Raw genomic sequence first — 5,465 nt, forward strand, 5'->3', positions numbered from 1 at the left:
TCCCTTGTGACGGGCGCATAGGGTGCTAATACCTTCCCTATGTGTAAACAACTCCCAAACCCTTATTCTTTAAATTTGCAGACCTCTTATGGTTTTTTTCTAACGTTTTCCTTAAATAAACATTGGTGGCGACTCCCACGCATTTTCGTTTTGGGAAGACGCATCCTTTGCTTTCGCCTCACCCTCCCATCGAAGGGTAGGTTGCCATAGATGGAGACTCCACTGGGGACTTGTTAGAGAGTTAAGCCATTTGATCAGTGTGCAATATTTTATCATAACTTCTTCTTTATTTATGTTCCCTTTTATCTTTCATCTTGTGTTTTGTCCATATTTGTATATAACCGTTGCTATGTTATTGTGTTTGGTGTGTGTGTCTGTCTATCTATTACATTCATAGTTAGAAATATTTTTGTTCTATGCATAGATGGCACCTACACCTTTGCACACACGTTGAGATATTAGGCCCTATACCCCAGGTCTGTGTGAGACATAGGGAGTGGAGGTCAATCTGTGATCATGCTGGGTCTCCAAATCGCTTGATAACAGTGAAGCCTCATCTATTTTTTGATGATGCATTGTCGCTGGTAGTCCTTACCGCCACAATGTTGTTACCAAAGAAAATGATATCTTTAAAAGCCATTGAAAGTTACATAAAACCACCCTTGAGAGTTTTCACTAGATAACAAACTTTTGATCCTTTCCATAGGGTTCCTGAATTAGGGGCATGGAACTAACTCACTATGTTTTGTTTCCTTGATCAAATCATGTATATCTTTGTAACGCCATAATAGTATATATCATGCCTGTATTTACCATTTTATCATGTTCACACGCGGCATTTTGCGTAAATAATTGCATTGTCATACTCGTTCGTTTAGCATGTTTCTTTGTGCTACCAACCATATACCTTCTATTATCATTAGTCATTATGTTCACTCATGCATACTCCCGCCATGTAGTTACTCATGCCTTGCATTCTTTTTCTTCGCCGTCAAAGTTACAATGAAGCATGAAAGTCTGCACCACTTTCTTAGTTGCATATGTTGGGTACTATGGTAATAACTACAAACAAACCATGATTGGGTTTATACATTTCTTTCTCTTGACGATGATCGAGAGTTGCATAAGCATGGTACCCAATGCACTGTTAATAAAAAAAGGGGTGGTCATTCGGGCGTCTTGTGTCAGTTTGATGAATATGTTTGTCATGCATAGGATAAACATGCCCTGATGCATTCATCATATCTCTTCTATGATAGGGTGTTGAAGTATTGGTCATCATAATTTCCATTCTTGCGAACATGGGATCGGACCAAGCATCATCTTTTAAAAAGAGGTTCTATCATGTCAAAGTCAAGAATCTAGAAGTAGCCAGCTTGTGATAACTGGGGTAGCAGATGGATCGTGTTCAACATCAGGCTTTCAGCAAAGTATATGGGAAGATCTGGGATCTGGCGATGATAGAAGTGTCCGTTGAAGCCATTTCATCTCTCACTCATTACTATGACCAATCACTCAGATGCTTCACTTTTGGGGACTTTCAGTTAGCACCAACCATAGAGGAGTTCGAAGGGATCTTAGAATGCCCGATAGGAGGAAGGAAGTCATACCTCTTTTCTGGGTACTATCCTTCTATAGTGAGAATAGCAGAAGTGGTCAAGATCTCGGAATGAGAACTAGACCGAGTGAAGCAAAGTAGGAATGGGGTAGCAGGAATACCAAGAAAGTGCTTGGAGGAGAAGGCGGAAGCTCTAGCCAGCCAAGGAGAGCGGGCCTCATTCATTGACATATTAGCACTGTTAGTGTTTGGGACAATACTATTTTCGAATGTAGACGGGCTGATGGATCTAGCAATAATCGATGCTTTTCTTGCTTATCACCATAGGAAGGAAAGCCCAGTCGTTGCTGTTTTAGCATATGCGTATGATACATTTGACTTAAGATGCGAGAAGAGCAGTACGAGGATTGTCTGTTGCATGCCTGCTCATTATGTATGGTTTGTTGGACCAGCGACCTCAATAACTTAAGAGGGATAGGCTTAGAATAATGCAAACACAGTTTTATACTGGTTCGGAAAAGTCGGTGCCTACGTCCAGTACTCAAGCAACCCACTTGAGATTTTCCACTCCCTTTGTAAAAATCTGTTTACAAAGTCTGAACCACACAGGGACAACCCATCCCTTGTGTTCAAGAATCCTTACAACTTAAGAGACCCTCAGTCCCTTAATCAATCTCTTTGAATGAGAAGAAAGAAAGAAAAATTCTCTCTTGAAGAGAAGGATATTACAATTGAAGTCCATGGAGAAACTCTGAATGGATTTGCAAGTGTTTTCCTAATAGTTTCTTTTGAGAGAGCATTTGGCAATGAAGTTCTCTTGGAATATCTCTCTCGTACATTTTGTGTCTCAAGTCACCTATTTATAGGCCTTTGATGACCATTCAAAAATTTCTTGAATAGATGTGACTCTCAGGAGTTATTTTCTGAAGAGTTGTGACTCTTGAGAATTATTTTCTGAATTTATGAATTCTTAACTTGGATCAAACTTGAGAAGCGCTTATCTTTGGCCTCATCAAAATCATGTATACATACATTCACATTCTCCCATTTTTTGATGATGACAATCGAGTGATTTCTTTTCGACATCATCAAAATAATGCATGATCCACATGGTTGGTATCCCACATCTTCAGTCATTAAAGTAGATCTGTTTACCCTCTACAAGGTCATTGCATATGAATCATGAAAGGGCAAAGCAAATTGAGAAGAACTCTTGGCAGGCATGATAGGGGCGTCCATTAGTTGGTTCCCACGGTGGAAAGAAGGGGGGGCATGAGTGTTATGCTCATGTGAAGGATTTCCAAATGTCTCTTTGATGGGGATGATGGGTTGTATTAATTATAATCCTGTTGCCCATAAGACAACTAGGTTACCCTATGAGAGGTGCGCCATCAGAGGAGACCATTGCATCTTTCATCGCGTGAGGTTTCAATGAAGCTAATGCAAAGACACTTCAGAGGATCCGTAAGGCATTGAATAAAGAGGAAAGAAAAGATAAAGAGCTTAGGGGAAGTAGCCATGGTGTCATAGGCGGCTATCACAAATGGTTGAAGTCGAGAACGTAAGGGATAACTTGGCTCCCAAAGCTAAAGAGTCTGAGCGGGGAAGAGGCTGAAATGCCTGAGGAGAGTGAAGAGGTGCAAGCTTTGAAAGCTGAGCTCATAAAGACAAGAGTGGTGAAGGAGAAGCTAAAGGTGCCAGTCACTAGGGTCAGGAAAGAATGTGATGAGCTGAAAGATATCAACATGACCATGGTTGAAGCGCTAGAGCGGGAAATGAAAAAAGCCCGAAAGGAAGAGTGAAGCAGGAACAAGTTTCGAGGTACTTTGTGGGGTAGCAATAATAAGCTCAAACTTAGAATGGCCGAGAGGGACAAATCAAGGATGGAAAGCTTGATGTTAGAGGATAAGTTAAAGAGTTATCAGAGGTCGAAGAGAAGTTTGACAGAACAGTTGAGCAAAATGGAAGAAAATATGTTGATAATCATTGACCAATATAAAGAGAAGATGGAACTAGCTGCTAGTCTTGGGCAGATGCTGGAAGACTGATGTGTCATTATTTTCTCATATTTCTTAACCCTTTTTGCCACCATTTTAATTACTGATTAGCCTTAATTGTCAAATTAATTATGCAGTTTTATCATTTGGGCCTATTTGACTAATTTTGTGTTTTTAATTTAATTTTAGGAGAATTATAAGCAATTGGGCTTGGATCCGGAGTTGGGCTGAACCGGCTTGGACTTGAAGAGAGCAGACAATTCTATTTTATCCAATTTTATTTTATTTGGGCTAGTTTTATTTTATTTCATTTTTGGGCTTGGACTTTAAAGCAGAATTGTAAACTTTGAGGCTAAGGATATATATAATAGCACCAGGGTTTTAGGGGAGCAGACAGTTTTTGAGAGGAGAATAATTTTAGGGTTTGCAATTCCAGTTTTTACTGTTCATACACACTGTTCACGTAGCAATAAAATTCATTTTCTGCAATTTGGTTTTCTGCTTCAATTTGCAATTTTGTTTTCTGCTTCCAATTACAATTTCGTTTTCTGCTGATTAGTGGAAGGCTAAGTCTCCAACGTTGTTTTCTCTTGAGGATCAAGCACAACTCTCTTTGAGATTTTGTTATTACTATTGAATTCTGATCAGTTTTTTCCTCTTCACCAATTGCTCAGTATTTGTTGCTATTAATTCATGCATGCTTAGTGCTTGATTAATTGTCTCTGCGCTTAATTTACGTTCATGCTTAATGATTAGTTTCGTTCATGATTAATTGGTGTATGTGCTTCTTAATCACATAATGACAGCCTTATGTTAATTTTCGCTTAGTAATTTAATTTAGGGTTGGATTATGTGGTTGAACTGATTAGGGATAAATCCTCGTAACCTAGGATAAGAGACTTGCTTGAGAATCAAGAGGGAACAACATGTTTTAATTCTGTTATTTTCTAATTAAAACTTGCTTGTTGTTTAATTTACAAAAACAAACAACCCCTCCCAATTCGTTACCGTTTTATCACTATCTGTTATGAACATTTGGTTGACCATTGCTCGTTGAGAGACGACCTAGGATCACTTCCTAGATACTGCATTTTTAATGTTTATTTGATTCGGGTACGGCCTCGATCAAATTTGGCGCCGTTGCCGGGGAATAGTGGTCCAAAGGTTCATAATAGTATTTAGTTGTTTTGAGTCTAACTCTGTTGTTTAGTATGTGAGTGTGTGTTGTTTTGTTTTGTGTAGTGTTCTGTTTTGCATTTCAATCGTGTCCCTTGTTCAGCGCTTCCCTATTTCAATTGCTCACAAAATTGCGACTGATTTTGTGTAATGCTGATTTTTTGTGTAATGCTGTGAACAGTTTTTAGCGACTGAGAATTAACAACTGATTTTGCAATTTAATTGGCAATTTTTGTTTTGATAGTTAGAGTTGTTATTTTTGGCTGATTTTTTGTGTGGTAGCTTCTTTTGATCCATATTTTGTGTGAAAAATACCAGAAGCACTTGGTGTGGCTGAATTTGAGAGAGACAAAAAATTTGGGAACTTGTTTTTAGCAAAACTTAAAACGACCATAACTTTTGCTCCAGGTATCAGAATGACTATTATTATATATGCATTTGGGGTAGAAAAAAATTTCCCATATGGTGACAACCCTCTTTAGTCGGTTGGGGCTTCCTAAACTCGAAAAATCAGTTGTTTACTAAGTTTTTATTTTATTTTTCAAGTATTATTGTCCTATTTTTATAAACTTTCCTTTGGTAGTTTTCCTAGTTAGACTTTGAATTTTAGTTTGAAAATTTTTGTGCTATCTTTTCATGATTTTAGGGGGTTGCTCACAAAATTTCAACTCATTTGGATATCGTTTGACTATAGTTGTAGTTTTAACCCTCCCTTGGTGCTTGTTGAGAACCAC

The sequence above is a fragment of the Glycine soja genome, chromosome 2 (genome assembly GCF_004193775.1).
Source record: "Glycine soja cultivar W05 chromosome 2, ASM419377v2, whole genome shotgun sequence".
In the NCBI taxonomy this organism is placed as follows: domain Eukaryota; kingdom Viridiplantae; phylum Streptophyta; class Magnoliopsida; order Fabales; family Fabaceae; genus Glycine; species Glycine soja.